This window comes from Oryctolagus cuniculus, chromosome 21 (assembly GCF_051225735.1).
Source record: "Oryctolagus cuniculus isolate XC-2025 breed Fujian yellow rabbit chromosome 21, ASM5122573v1, whole genome shotgun sequence".
In the NCBI taxonomy this organism is placed as follows: domain Eukaryota; kingdom Metazoa; phylum Chordata; class Mammalia; order Lagomorpha; family Leporidae; genus Oryctolagus; species Oryctolagus cuniculus.
Window position 1 is genome coordinate 21155078 of NC_142887.1, and position 15391 is coordinate 21170468.

The 15391-nt window shown below is 50.6% G+C and overlaps 1 protein-coding gene across 1 annotated transcript in view; it reads left to right on the forward strand.

Moving 5' to 3' along the window:
- LOC149119854 (tyrosine-protein phosphatase non-receptor type 20-like) overlaps positions 1 to 5977 on the forward strand; it is a 28518-nt gene extending 22541 nt beyond the window's left edge. The window contains exon 4 of the mRNA XM_089323306.1: positions 5571 to 5977. The gene's annotated coding sequence lies outside the window, so the exon portion shown is untranslated. The remainder of the gene's footprint in view (positions 1 to 5570) is intronic.
- Positions 5978 to 15391: the final 9414 nt, after the last annotated feature.

Here is a 15391-nt window from a genome sequence, read left to right on the forward strand (position 1 = left end):
CCTGACAAGTCTTGCCATTCTGGGGCCATTAATTGGATTGGCAATCAGAATGGATGCCTCATTTGAACATGTCCAGGGAATAGAGTTTTATTTGGACACCGAGACGGATTTGTAAATGCAGAATCCCAGCACCAGATTTAACAGAGTGAATCATTCTGTTTCCTGAATGTAGGCCACAGCATCTAATTTGAGCTGTAACTCAGTGACCGTGTGTGCAATTACCCAGCAAGGTGATGGATGATGGACATGTCCAAGATGGGATCTCGGAGCACTGGACCAAATAATGTCCTTTTTCTTTCTCCTGCCACAAGGAACTGTTCTCTCCCCTGTTGACTTGGTGATTTCAGCTCTTGTTCAGGTGCTAAGAGAACATCGAAGGTGAGGCTAAGACATCAGCCAGTCAGCAAGAGGCAGGACCACGATGGCTGGCTGTGCCACTCTGGGTTTCTTCCCAAGGCTCTCTGGGCCCGCTGTTTTCATAACATAAAGACCCAGAAGCATCTCCCTGTCAAAGGTCTTTGTTCTATGAAGTCAGCACGAGAGTCTCTGGGACCATGTAGACTTTGGACCATGTAAACCATATGGTTACTGTATATGCTATATATGCAAAGTGTTTGCACACATTATCTCATATAGAACACACAATGACTCTCTCTCTCTCTCTCTCTCTCTCTCTCTCTCACACACACACACACACACACACACACACTGAGGCTCAGAGGAGCGAAGTGAGTTGTCTGAGATCACACAGCCGGTAAGTGGCAGACTTACTCAAAACCCATGAAAGGAGATTCACCGGGATGCGAGGACCTCCCTCCGGGAGCTGGACAGTGACTCGGCAGAGCCTGCAAGGCCTCACCCGGCAGGCGGGGAGATGCTCAAAGTCCCTTCTCATCCTAACAGTCTATGAGTTCAAAGCCCTGTGATCATGGAAGCCAACTCTTTGTTACTCCATAAGCCTGTGGCTTAGGAAACCTTGGACACTCTGTCATCAAGCTCCTGGATAGTTCCAGTGAAAAAATGAAGCAGTGATTCTATCTCATGGAACCAAAGATGACAGATTCCAGGATGACAAGGATGCTGGCATCCTGGGACTCCAGCCACAGGTGGAAACCAGTGGCTTCAGGGGACCCTGATGGGTGAGTTCACCTACCTGGACTCTGTCTTTACTGTGTTTAAGGTTTGAGTCTTAGAAGAGAGCTGAGTAGTCCAGATGGAGTCACCTGCTGGCCCTTCCGTCCAGACAAGAAGGGACACTTTGATTGACAGCCCCCAAATCTGTATTTGATGAGATGTATGTTGGAGGGAAACAGGTCCCCAAATAAACATGAAGCTTCTGGTAGCTGATGAAGGGGAAGGGGTGCTACGTGGTCAAAACCCAGTAGCAGCCTGCTGTGGAGTCTGGGTTTGGACGGATGACAGGGGGTCTGGGCAGCGATCGCCCATTCTCCCCATCGCAGGATTATCCCGTGGTAGGACATCAGTTCTGCAGGTCTCTCTGTGCCACCCGTGACTCTTGCCACATACGGCCCTCCGGCTTCCCAGCAGAGAACAGCAGCCCGCCAAGGAGTGCTGTGTGTCTTAGACTCCTGCCAGGTGAAGCCCTGGAGACAGGGTGGTGGCTCTCTAGCTCTCCCCTTCTCGCTTTGTTCACTAGCATCATGGGGAGATGCAGCAGAGCAGCGGTCACAGCGCAGTTAGTCGCTCTCTGCCCACAGAAAGCCTCCGTCCCTCCTCCTCCCCATTGTTGCATACCCGTCTGAATCCTTGACAGCTTCGTGCACAGATAAGGAGACACTGGGATTGTCAAATGCTAATGCTGATGAACAGGGGAGAGTTGGGTGAGAGCAGGGGAGAGGCTGCTGGCATCTGGTGGCATGGGAGCTGCCTCTTTGCCAAGCCTTGTGGCTCTTTCCCATTGCACCTGCTCCCTTGGTGCTCTGAGCCCAGTCAGGAGCCGAGGACTGCCTTCCTTGGCTGCAGATTGGGAACACCTTGGCATGTGCTACCACCTGAGGTTTCCACCCTGAAGTTTCTGATTTGATGGGTCTGTGCTGAGCTTTGGACATTGGTAGCTTCAATGTCTCCCTGGGTGATCCTAACGTGCTGACAAGACAGCCACTGCCATGCTGTGGGCTGGTATTCTAGGCTACTGGTTTTCCATCCCATAGGAACGGGAAGAGCCTCTGGATGGTAGTCTGGTCGTGGGACTTAGCAAGTTCTTCTCAGTGGTGGAGCATGAAGAGCTAGACAGCCCTGAGTTTGAGCCCCAGGTCTTTTTCTCAGTAGCTGTGTGCCTTTGGGCAAGCACCTTAAACACTGAGATGTAGCTTCTTCACCTAGACCAGAAGAATTAACACTGCACCGCCCCTTTCAGGAATGTTGTGGGGATTCAATGAACTAGTGTATACACAGCCTGACACAGTGCTGGTATGCTTCATGCCTTCCATAAATGCTGTTGTTGTTCTTATCTGGCATTTCCATTTTGTTGTCTGAACATTTGGGCACTCCCCGTGTCACTCTGCGCAGGATAGATTCACGAGGGGAGCTGGTTTTATGATACAAGGGGCTGCATTGCCTGAACTTTGGCTGCGGAATCGCAGCGCCCGCGTTACAGAGGATGAGTTAGAAATTCACTCTCAGGTCCACTGCAGGACTGTGGACCCAGGTCGCCATCTGTAATGTGGCGCACAGGCAATCTGAAGGCCTTTTCAAGGCTGAGAAGCCTTGGGTTCAAGTCCTCTGAGCCTTGGGTTGTGCACAGGTGAATGCAATTCTCCACTACAGTGGTGAACTTTGGGAGATATTTATTATCAAAGGAGCTTCAAGAGTCATTCTGTAGGACCACTGGGATGCTCACGTGCTCACGTTGGCATCTGCTCTGGGGACCACAGCCTTTGTCATGCTTAGCATGACACCAGAGATTGAAGTTGAAGCCAATTAGCAGGGTTGTTTTTATTACGAGTTTGAACCCGGGCCTCCCAGTGTCTCCAGGAGAGGAAGAACTCCGAGAAGCCCCCAGCCCAATTCTTACAGAGCTTTTATTATCATGTACAATCAGGCTTTAGGGGAATGCTATAGATCAAGTTGACACTTCTGATAAGTCCCGACACCTGCCACCGACTCCAGGGTAGGGGCTGGTTGTTATCTCAAGCTTTAAACCTCCCTTTTTCATTCCTGGACCTGGGTCAGGGTAGGGTCACATCTGGCCAGGTGGAGGGAAGGGGGAGTGTACAATAGCGAGTGCCAGGAATGGGCAGTGGTGCGGGTTGTACAATAATCAACTTAATGTAGTTACTGGATTACTTAGCTCAACATCTAACATAATACATATATAAAGTCAAAGACACTTAGCATTGCTTATTATTACTACTAGTTGCCTAATAAGCTAATGTGATTACACTTTAGGTTACATTAAAATAATGATAATCTTTTCTAGCACTATTATAATGGATAATAAGGGCATAGTAAAAGCTGGTTGTGCAGGTGTCTTCTCAAAAGCACACGAGAGTTTTATTACAGGTCCGGGCCTGGTCTCTCAATCAACATCGATGCAGCGGGTCTGAATTGAGAGCCCCAACCCTTCCGTTAACAGTGTTTTTATAGGGTTTTCAGAGACATTCTATACATTATGGTACCATTTAGCAAATCATCTCATCCCACGGGAAATTCAAAGGACATCTCTTAGAATTGATCAGTGTATCCAGTGGCGGGAACGGACCTACTAAAGGTGGTTGGATGGCTTTGGGGTTGATGCCTTTTGAATTGATTGGCTGAAGCATAGGATCCAAGCTGCTGGGGTGTACGTGCCAAACTGCAGGGTCTCGGGTAGCTATCAGTCACCTTAACTGCCCTGAGAAGACACCAGGGACTCTAGGTGTTTCTCTGTTATCTGTTAATCGGCTGTTGCTAGGAGATTTGATTGCAAGGTGAGCTCATTTATTTACTTCTGGCTTAGGGTTCAGGGCCTGGCCAGGCCCAAGTTACAAGATGGAGGCCTAATTTAAAATAATTACATCTTGATTCAGACTCAGGTCTCACAGTCGGTTGCAGTGCGGCCAGCGCCCTCTCGGTTCTCAGGCATTTTGGTGGGGGTCCCCAGCTCTGCAGGGAGCCTGCAGCCTCTCGCCTGCCTGGCGCCAGGTTCTGAGCTTGCCCAGGTGCATCCAAGGGTGGCCTAGAGGAAGCTGGCAGGGCCTCAGGAGGCTGTGTTCCCTAGCGAGAGCCCACACGTGTGGGCAGTGTTCCTTGCCCACCTCCCTCCACAAACGCCAGAAAGGGCTTGTTCTCTGTTTTGTGAATGGCAAAAGCCAAGAGTTCTGTCATTCACTAAGATGGTCTATACTGAACAGCTTTGGGGAGCCTGTGACTACGGGGTGAGAGAGACTGGCTTTAAAAAAAAAAAATTATTCGAAAGGCGGAGAGAGGGAGTTGCTGTAGCAGGATTCCCATACTGAGACAAGACACCAAGGCCAATAAACAGGAAGTAGTCTTTGATTATGTGGGCATAAGGCCCAGGTGGAATTTCTTATCCAAAACCCTGAGCCCTGAATGAGGAAGGGTTTTCCCTTGTGTGTGGTTTTAGCCTCTTTGTCTTCCCTATATGGTTATCAGCATACATTTGATTGGATATTCTAGTGTTACATGGCAGCCACAGGAATTGGTAGAGCACTGTGAATGGGTACATAGTTGATGATGTCTTTTTCCACACACATACTGAACCCTAAGTCCTCTGGCAAGGGTTAGCATCATTGCTCTGTGCTAAGAAGCAGAACCTAAAATGGCTACGTGTAGCAGATAGGGGGTGAAACATTCATAGGCGGGCAGATAACAACTCCATTTCATTTCCAGGACAGACTTCTCCCTTTTTCTTTTTCTTTTTCTTTTTTTTTTTTTGACCTTGTGAAGGCAATGCAAACACTCTTTTAAGAATTGTGCACCCCTCACCCCGTTAGGGCCACTGCACCAAGCAGGAGAGAACCTGCGAGGCCTTGCTCCTAATAAGCTCTGGCAAGTGGACATCACCCACATTAACTCCTTTGGTAAACTTAAGTTTGTCCATGTGGTGGTAGATACTTATTCAAAGGCTGTATTTGCAACAGCCCAATCTGGAGAAAAGGCTAGTAATGCGATAAAGGCGGTTAAATCAGCAATGCTGGTCCTGGGTGTCCCCTGGACCATAAAGACAGATAACAGGCCAGTGTATACATTGCAGGAATTTAATTACTTCCTGAAATCCTGGAACATATAGTCTGCCACAGGTATCCCATACAGCCCACAGGGACAGACAATCATTGAAAGAACTCATAGGACAATTAAAGATCTCTTACAAAGACAGAAAAATAATCATATGCCCCCAGACCCACAGCTTGCTTTGACTGAGGTCCTTTTCACTATCAATTTTCTTAGTGTTGATTCCCAAGGGATCAGCCCAGCCTATAAACACTGGGGATCCTTTCCATCCCAGACCCCAACCCCTGTGGTTAGGTGGAAAGACCCCCTGACAGGAGACTGGAAGGGACCACACCCTCTGCTAACCAAGAGTCAAGGATATGCTTGTGTCTTTCCAGAGAATGCGGGACAGCCCATTTGGGTACCAGCCAGAAACATCAAGCCTGCAACTGACAGCCAACCAGAACCAGCTGAACAAGACTGAGAGTCCGCCTTGTTAGTAGACGCACCTGCCCTATCATCCTATCCTAGAAACTGCCCATAGCCACATCTGTTACTGTTTTATACCCCACTAGCTCTGGTCAGCCACTCAAATGGCCCACAGCCTGTGTGCGGTCATGCCATTCCTGATAACCATTGTTCCTCATTCCTATCCCCATCTGAGCAAGCAATCCTGTGGTCTCCCGTTTTGAGCACTGGTTAGTCAATGACGGGTAAGATCCCCTGGGGGGCAACCTAAGACAGGCACAGCTACGTACGGAGACCACATGGAAACGGGGTCAACAATGGTATGGCAAGAATCATGCCTCCCGTTGCTCAAAAATAAACGAAAAGGGGGAAATGTGGTGGAATGAGAAGGCCATGCCAAGATGGCCACTGGCAACAGAAACTGCCTGGCAACAGGCTGTGATTGGATGGTTTTGGAAACCACATGACAGTGGAGCCTGCCTGACAACAGGCTGTGATTGGATGGCTTTGGAAACTGCCTGGCAATAGGCTGTGATTGGTTAGGGCATAGACTGCCCCTTGACCGGATTGGCTGCCTTGGCTATTTAAGCAGTTGTAGCAACTGAAATACAGGAGTCTGCAGGCTGCTTGCCTCAGGCCAGCTTTCACCCGACTCCTGGGGTCTGTGTGGTGACTCCGCGCCTCTTGCCTCTACCACGCTCCTCCTCTCAGAACAAATCAACTTCAACAGGCCTCCACCACAGTTTTAATCTGGTCAGTTAGAAACAACTGTATTTAAAAGACAAAGGCCTCTGCCGCATTGCCCTTTGCTGGCTTACTCCAAAAATGTCTGCAACAGCCCAGAGCTGGGCCAGGCTGAAGCCAGGAGCCAAGAACTCAATGCACATCTGTGGGGAGCAACTCGGACTAGACTAAGTTACTGGAATTAAGACTTATTCTATGCATCTGCTCTCCCACAATATGGCGCTGAGAAGGGAAACAGCTTCTACACAGCTGCCTCCAGTTCAACCAATAAACTGTAGGACCTACTCCTGATTGGAGGAGAGCAGCGTACTCGGCGTGTGGGTAGCAGAGTTGGGATTGGTGGAAGAGGACTATAAAGGAGGAGAGAGACAACATGCACCAGGAACATCTAAGGGGAACATCTATCTGAAGGAACACCTGTGCAGCCCCCGAGAGAGCCGGCCGGCGGTGTGCCGCTCCCCCGTGGAAGTGGGGAAAAGTGGCCAGGGGGAACCGCCCTTCCACGGAGGTGGAAGGGACGGCAGCAAACCCGGGGAGGGCCGAGCAGACAAAAGAACAGCGCAGGGTCCTGTGTCGTTCCTCCATGAAGACGGGGAGCGACACACATCTCCCACATGGGAGGCAGGGGCCCAAGAACTTGAGCATCCACAGCTGCCTCCCCCACCAGGTGTGCATCAGCAGGAAGCTGGATTGGAAACAGAGTAGCTGAGACTCAAACCAGATGCTCCAATATGGGACAGGGGCACCCCATGAGGCAGCTTCACCTCTGTGCCCAGTGCCTGCCCCTGAACTCATGCATATTTATTTCATAGTTTGAGTTATTTAAGAAATCTTTTTGAATAACAATAAAAAGAATGCATCTAAGCCTCACCGCAATAAACTCATTTTTTAAAAAGGACTAATTGGGGGCCCACGTAGATTTCTTTTTTGTTTGTTTGTTTGACAGGCAGAGTGGACAGTGAGAGAGAGAGACAGAGAAAAAGGTCTTCCTTTGCCATTGGTTCACCCTCCAATGGCCGCCGTGGCCGGTGTGCTTCTCCTGGTCTCCCATGCGGGTGCAGGGCCCAAACACTTGGGCCATCCTCCACTGCACTCCGGAGCCACAGCAGAGAGCTGGCCTGGAAGAGGGGCAACCGGGACAGAATCCGGCGCCCCGACCGGGACTAGAACCCGGTGTGCCGGCGCCGCAAGGTGGAGGATTAGCCTATTGAGCCATGGTGCCGGCCAACCTGTGTACATTTCTACGCCAATGCCCACACTCAGCCACACAAGCCCACGCTGGAGATAAACCCGGCCTCTGCTCAGACCGCGGGATGTCACCCTGTGTCCACTGCTGATTAGGCCCCGTGTCATCACCTGACCCGGGACGGCACCCACAAGCTGCAGTCAGTTTCCCCTTTGAGTTCCAGCTGACATTACTGTGACCTTACACCATCCAGCCCCAAGGAGATTCCCACACTGACTGCCCAGGTGCGGGGGCTCTGTCCCCTGCAAGGCTGCCCGTGTACCAGCCACCAGTCCTGGCCACCCATGCCTCTGAATGGCTGACTGAGTTACGGGAGCCCCCGTAACCCCAGCGTAGGGATAATGTGCTGTGACAGCTCCCAAAGGCACTGTCTCTGCAACCTCAGTTTTCTCATGGAAGCAAGGCAGGGGCTCAGGTCTGGGGAGCCTCAGCGGTGGGGGGGGGGCTCCTTGTCCCTCCTCAGGGTGTCAGTGTCTGGCAGTGAGACCAGACCCCAGGTCTCCCACCTTCCCTTATAAACATATGGAACAGACCTTCATTCTGCACAAAATTACACACAGGGGTTCTGACTGCCATTGTGTTGACCCTCTAGATCAGATCGGGAAAATCTGACATTTCCCAAAATCAAACCCTTCAATATTGAACAGGAATTATCAATTTTATTTAGACCTTTAAGAATTTATTTCACCAGAGCTTTGCAAATTTTTTTTTTTGCATATAAATTGCTACAGCATGGGGCAGGTGTTGTGGCATAGTGGGTAAAGCTGCTGCCTGCAGTTCTGGCATCCCATATGGGTGCTGGGTTGAGTCCTGGCTGCTCCACTTCCCATCCAGCTCTCTGCTATGGCCTGGGAAAGCAGCAGAAGATGGCCCAAGTGCTTGGGCCCCTGCACCTGTGTGGGAGACCCAGAAGAAGCTCCCGACTCCTGGCTTTGGGCTGGCTCAGCTCTGGCCATTGCAGCCAATTGGGAAGTAAACCAGCGGGTGGAAGACCTCTCTCTCTCTCTGCCTCTCCTTCTCTCTGTGTGCCTTTCAAATAAATAAATCTTAAAAAAAATTGCTACAGCAGCCTGAGAGCTAAGACAAGTGCTGTCAGTCCATGGCATGTGATGGACATCTTCACCCACCCACGGCAGGGCAGGGGCTGATGCCCCGCCTGTGTCCCAGGAGGATGTGGGTGCACTGAGAACTCCCGCGATGGGAGTAAAACACAGCACGGGCCTGGACGACGTCCATGCCCTGCTGAAAGAGGACCGAGGAGGAAACACTTCCTCACTCATGGTCCCAGACCTGAGTTACCCTGATACCAAAGCCGAGGGCATCGCGAGGAAAGAAAACCATGGCGCACTTGGACGGCCACTGCCTCCTCTGGGCCCACGCGAGCCTGAGCGTGTGGGGGCAGCCCTGAGGGAGAGCGAGCGAGGGGGGCTTCGGGCTGTGTAGGGACCCATGGGCATCCTGCTCCCCTCCAACAACAGCCACACAGGCATAGAGCAGACGCTAGGAGGCTGAGGAGAGGCTGTGAGCACTGGGCTGCGGTGGAAACAAGCGCTCGCCTTCCAGGCTTGTCTGGCGGGGAGTGGGGCTGTGTGGCCTGCAGACGCCCTGACCAGTCACTTCCACACGTGTCCACCCCTCCCCTGGCACTGCCTCTTCACTAGCTGGCTTCCTGCGCTGAGTGTTGACACAGTCCCATCCATCTCTTTCTGCTTTTGCTGTCTGCGCTTGCCTGCTAGACTGGCTGTTGTCAACGTGAGGAATGCACGCAGGTGTGGTTGTGGAGAGAAAGGGGAAGTGAATTCCTGCAGCCACCATGGAGACCGGCATGCAGGTTCCCTAGCACTCCAGCGAAACTGGCCACAGGCTCCAGCATTCTCACCATGGGGTGTCAGAAATCCCAGCTGCACCATGCGTATTGCAAGACACAGAATCCACCGAGGTGTCTGTCATCAGACGAGTGGGAAAAGCAAATGAGCTTTAAGTGAGCACTGGTTCGAGTCCCAGCTGCTCTGCTTCAAATCCAGCTCCCTGCTATGGCTCCTGGGAAAGCAGCAGCAGATGGTCCAAGTCTTGGGCCCCTGCCACTCATGTGAGAGACCAAGGTGGAGCTCTGGGCTACTGGCTTTGGTCTGGCTCAGCTCTTGCTCTTGCAAACATTTGGTGAGTGAAATAGTGGATGGAAGCTCACTCTCTCTCTCTCTCTCTCTCTCTCTCTCTCTGCCTTTCAAAGAAATAAAATGTATCTTTGAAAAAAGAAAATACCTATGCACAATGGAATACAATTTAGCCATAAAAAATGAAATCTTGTCATTTGCAGCACATGGATGGAACTGGAGGAGATCATGATAGACAAAATAAGACAGACTCAGAGAGACAAAGACATCACGTTCTCCCTGTTCCTGGGAACTAAGAAAGTCTCAATCCCAACACAAAGCAGTGAGGGCCGGAGGTTGGGGGAGGTGCGCGGGACACAGATGAAGCTCCCTGTATCCCATCAGCTGTGACAAGTACACTAATATGAGGTGTTAGAGGTGGAGGAAGCTGGGTACAGGGTATGTGGGAACTTTGTACCACCTCATGATTCTTGTCGTATACATTTAAAACTATTCTGAAATACAAAGTATTTTTTTTGACAGGCAGAGTGGACAGTGAGAGAGAGAGACAGAGAGAAAGGTCTTCCTTTGCCGTTGGTTCACCCTCCAATGGCCGCCACAGCCAGCATGCTGCAGCCGGTGCACTGCGCTGATCCGAAGGCAGGAGCCAGGTACTTCTCCTGGTCTCCCATGGGGTGCAGGGCCCAAGCACTTGGGCCATCCTCCACTGCACTCTGGAGCCACAGCAGAGCTGGCCTGGAAGAGGGGCAACCGGGACAGAATCTGGCGCCCCGACCGGGACTAGAACCTGGTATGCCGACGCCGCAAGGCGGAGGATTAGCCTATTGAGCTGCGGCGCTGGCCGAAATACAAAGTATTTTAAAATAAACAACATGTGCGGGCAGGACACAGAGCACCAGGAGCAGCTGGGTGTCCCAAAAATATAAAATGACCCCACAGGGAGTCCCAAAAATAGTCACCGCTTACCTGACCAGCAGAAGGAGGTGAACTGTGGAAACTCCACAGGGAAACATCTGGAGTCAAAAACTGCCACTAGGCACAAAGTGAACGTAACAGAAAATGGTGTCACTCATGCTAAGCCAGGAGCTGATGACATCACTCGTGTCAAGCTCAGTGCTTGCTAGAAAAATGCCCCTCATCAGGCTGAGCAGACATCTCTGGACAGCCCAATAAGCATGTGCTATGGGCTTGAGTTACCTCACCAACTCACACGAGGATTGGACATGAGCGGGAGACACCCGAGCCCAGACAACGGATTGGAGACCCTTCGGGGAACTCAGAGCTGATTGGACTGAGTCAAGCGTGGACTGCACATGAATAGCAGGTGAGCTGCAGGAAGAAATTAGGATAAAAAGGGGGCTTTTTGCGCTGCTCTCCATCCTCTCGGGGATCATGGCCCGGTGTGTGTGAACCTCTGGATCTCCACACATCTGGAGCTGAAGAGGCAGCCCACTACTCTGCACGGAGCAGGTAGAGGCACAAGCCGACAACGGACAAAGGGCCCAGAGTCTGTGAACCTCTGGATCTCCCCCCACTTGGAGCTGAAGAGCCAGCTCGCTAGCCCCCTTGCTAAGCGACAAAACGTGACTACGAGATCAAAACTCCAGCCGAGGTGCCGCCTCGCCACTTCGCCTGGAATCCTTATCAGCCTGCTGCCAGAGCTGACCGCAGAGCTGGACCAGGCCTCTCAGCAGGGGACCTCTCCAACCCCTCGCCTCACCATCTGCCTGGGAATTCCAAGCCTACTTCCCGGAGTGATAGCTTCCCATGACTTCCTGCCTGTAAGTGACTGATCCGAGACCCTTCTCTGCTGAGACGTTGAGCTCTGGACTTTGAACACTGACTCTTGAAAATGCAGCTTTTATAAATGACATTAGCAGGCCGGCGCCGCGGCTCACTAGGCTATTCCTCCGCCTAGCGGCGCCGGCACACCGGGTTCTAGTCCCGGTCGGGGCGCCGGATTCTGTCCCGGTTGCCCCTCTTCCAGGCCAGCTCTCTGCTGTGGCCAGGGAGTGCAGTGGAGGATGGCCCAAGTGCTTGGGCCCTGCACCCCATGGGAGACCAGGAAAAGCACCTGGCTCCTGGCTCCTGCCATCGGATCAGCGGCCATTGGAGGGTGAACCAACGGCAAAGGAAGACCTTTCTCTCTCTCTCTCTCTCTCTCTCTCTCTCTCTCTCACTGTCCACTCTGCCTGTCAAATAAATAAATAAATAAATAACATTAGCAATGTACTATTATAATTGGATAGCACTTGAAGTTACTTTAATGCTGCATATTGTGATCTGTGGTATAATAATACTGATTGCCATGGAGTTAAGTAGTTATGTTAAGTAGTTTTATTAAGCTGTTAGAGTTAAAAAAAAAAAAGTCCGCTGCCCCCAAGAATGACTCCAAGGGACTCTCTCATGCAATTAGCAAAGGGTTTAGGGTTTATTGATCCAGCATGCTGGGGCTCTCTGAACATGCAAAAACAGAGGAGCCCCGAGGAACTACAGCATAGGGTTTATAAAGGCAAAAACCACAAAATCGGGAGGGGGGGATACACGGTTGCTAAAATCAAAAGAGAGTACATAGTTACTGGGGTCAACATAATCCAAGTCTAAGTGAAATTAATATCCATTATAATCTTGACAATACCAGTTACAATCTTACAATTATCAATTACGATCTTGACATTAATCCAAATTATAGGTAAGACATAGACAAATCACATCTTTATCATTAACCCAGGTGCAACCTTTCTACTTTCAAGCTTGAGCAATCATGCTAGGGGGTTTTGTGCTCTGCCAAGGGTGATGTAGTGCACTGTTATTGTCTGACTATTTGAGATCATAGTTTCAGACCAGAGTCTCACGGTGGGGGGGGGTGCTTTCCCAAAATGGAGTCTCAAGTGCTCCAAAATGGAGTCCCTACTGTCAAGGTGCTACTTCAAAGCTAAGTAGTTAAGTCACATTAAGTAGATGTGTTAAGTTTATTGATAGTGTATTAAATAGTAAAGATTGATAAGCATATTGATATTTTTTAACAGAGTTAGATAGTGAGAGAGAGAGAGAGAGACAGAGAGAAAGGTCTTCCTTTTCCGTTGGTTCACCCCCAAATGGCTGCTACGGCCGGTGCTGCGCTGATCCAAAGCCAGGGGCCAGGCGCTTCCTCCTGGTCTCCCATGGGGTGCAGGGCCCAAGCACTTGGGCCATCCTCCACTGCCCTCTCTGGCCACAGCAGAGAGCTGGACTGGAAGAGGGACAACTTGGACTAGAACCCGGGGTGTCGGCGCTGCAGGCGGAGGATTAGCCAAGTGAGCCATGGGCGCTGACCCCTTGTGTGCCTTTCTTCCCTGTGGCCCGACACAATGGAGCATTCGTGGCATGTGGGCTGCATGCGTTGCTTCTTAAAGCACCAGAAGAAGGCAAAGGGACATCCTCCCGGGTTTCCACGGGGCCTCACAGCACAACCACCCGAGCCACCCGAGCCACAGAGGACTAGGCAAACCCGACCGTTCTCAAAGGGAAAGACCACAGCGCGCCTGGAACGGCAGGGACGTCCGGCAGGGACGAGGGCTCAGCCGAGAGAGAGCCGTGGGCAGGACACGCGTGGACGTTTCAGAACTGAGCGGGCAGTGTTTGCAGGGAAAGATTGCGGGATGCACCCAGCCTCACAGCAGGAGAAGCCGAACAAACTGGAAATCCACTTCTCTTCTTGGATCCAGCCGAGACTTGTGGTCACGGGCAAAGCCCTCCTCCAAGCACTGGCACGGCCGACAGACCCAGAGAGCTGGGGCTTGCGGAGCCCAGGCCTCTGCTGGGGCCAGAAGGCGGGCAGGAGAAGGCGGACGGTGGTGGGCAAATTCCTGGGGCTCCGTGTGGACATGCTGGAGAGGCCAAGACACCACAGAAGGGTAACCTTTTCTAAAGATAAGAGCTAACAATCAAACCTTTTAGATTCATTTTATTTGAGAGACAAGGAGATGAGATCTTCCTTCCTCTGGCCCACTTCTTAAATGTCCACAGCAGCCAGGGCTGGCTCAGGCCAGGCAGGAGCCTGCAACTTATCCTGCCGAGGTCTCTCGAGAGGTTGGCAGGGAGCCAAGTCCTAGAGTCCTCATCTGCTGCCTGCCACAGTGTGCATTAGCAGGAAGCTAAGCCAGCAGTGGAGAAGCTGAACTCCAGCCAGGCCCCCGGCCGTGAGATGCAGGGGTCCTTTTTTTTTTTTTTTTTTTTTTTTTTGCACTTTGTAAATGCACATGTATTAAATAAAAAAAAAATAAAAAAGAAAGAAACTAGATTTACCATATGACTCAGTCATCACACTCCTAGGAATTTACCCCTTGTCTCTACTATTGAGGAACAATGTCTTTTCTTTTCACTAATTGTTGTGTAGGATTAATCTTACGACATAAAGTAAACTAAATGTATATCATTGTAAAAATTAATAGAGGGGATAAGAGAAGAAAGAGGAGGAAAGGTAGAAGTGTGAGCAGGTGGGAAAGTAAGTATCACTATGTTTCTAAATCTGTATGTGAAAGACATGAAATTTACATACCTTAAATAAAATTTAAAAAGAAAAAAGTAATTAAACTCAATCAAATATTACCTATAAATGTCTTACATTACTACTTGTGTGCTTTGCAGGCTTTGAATGTATTAATAACTGTGCCATTATAATACAAAATTTTATTTTATTTTAAACCTTATAATGGTTTCCTATGTTCACTAAATTGGTAATATCAGTGCATGTGTCAAAAAACACACCTGTTGATAAATCTGAGTAACTGTTAGGTATTGGTGGTTGTCAGAAGCTGAAAAACCTACAACTGGGGCCGGCACTGTGGCACAGAAGATTAACCCTCTGCCTACAGTGTCAGCATCCCATATAGGCACTCGTTCAATGCCCATCTGCTCCACTTCCCATCCACCTTCCTGCTAATGTGCCTGGGAAAGCAGCAGAAGATGGTCCAAGTACTTGGGACCCAACACTCACGTGGGATACCCAGAAGAAACTTCTGGCTCCTGCTTTGGCCTGGCCCAGCCCTGGATATGGCCAATGGGGGAGTGAACCAGTGGATGGAAGATATCTCTCTCTGCATCTCTACCTTTCATACACATAGATAAATCTTTTTCAAAAAAGCCCACAATGATTATGTGGTTAACTTATTAAACAATGCTGAGAAAATAAGAAACATTCATTGGCCGGTGCTGCTGCTCACTAGGCTAATCCTCCGTCTGCAGCGACGACACACCAGGTTCTAGTCCTGGTTAGGGCGCTGGATTCTGTCCCAGTTGCTCCTCTTGCATCCAGCTCTCTGCTGTGGTCCGGGAGTGCAGTGGAGGATGGCCCAAGCACCTGGCTCCTGGCTTCAGATCAGCGTGGTGCGCTGGATGCAGTGCGCCAGCCACAGCAGCCATTGGGGGGTGAACCAACAGAAAAAGGAAGACCTTTCTCTCTGTCTCTCTCTCTCACTGTCCACTCTGCCAGGACAACTCTGTGAAGGCTGCTCCAGCACCAAAGTAGTAGAAACCCAGGGTGGCTGCAGGGTCACAGTCTCCTCCTCACTTCCACCTTTGTGGTTACCAAGGCAACTGGTCACCAGATGCTGCAGCTGTTCACAAACTCCCTCCATCACAGCACCCCTACGGGCTCCCTGTGAGG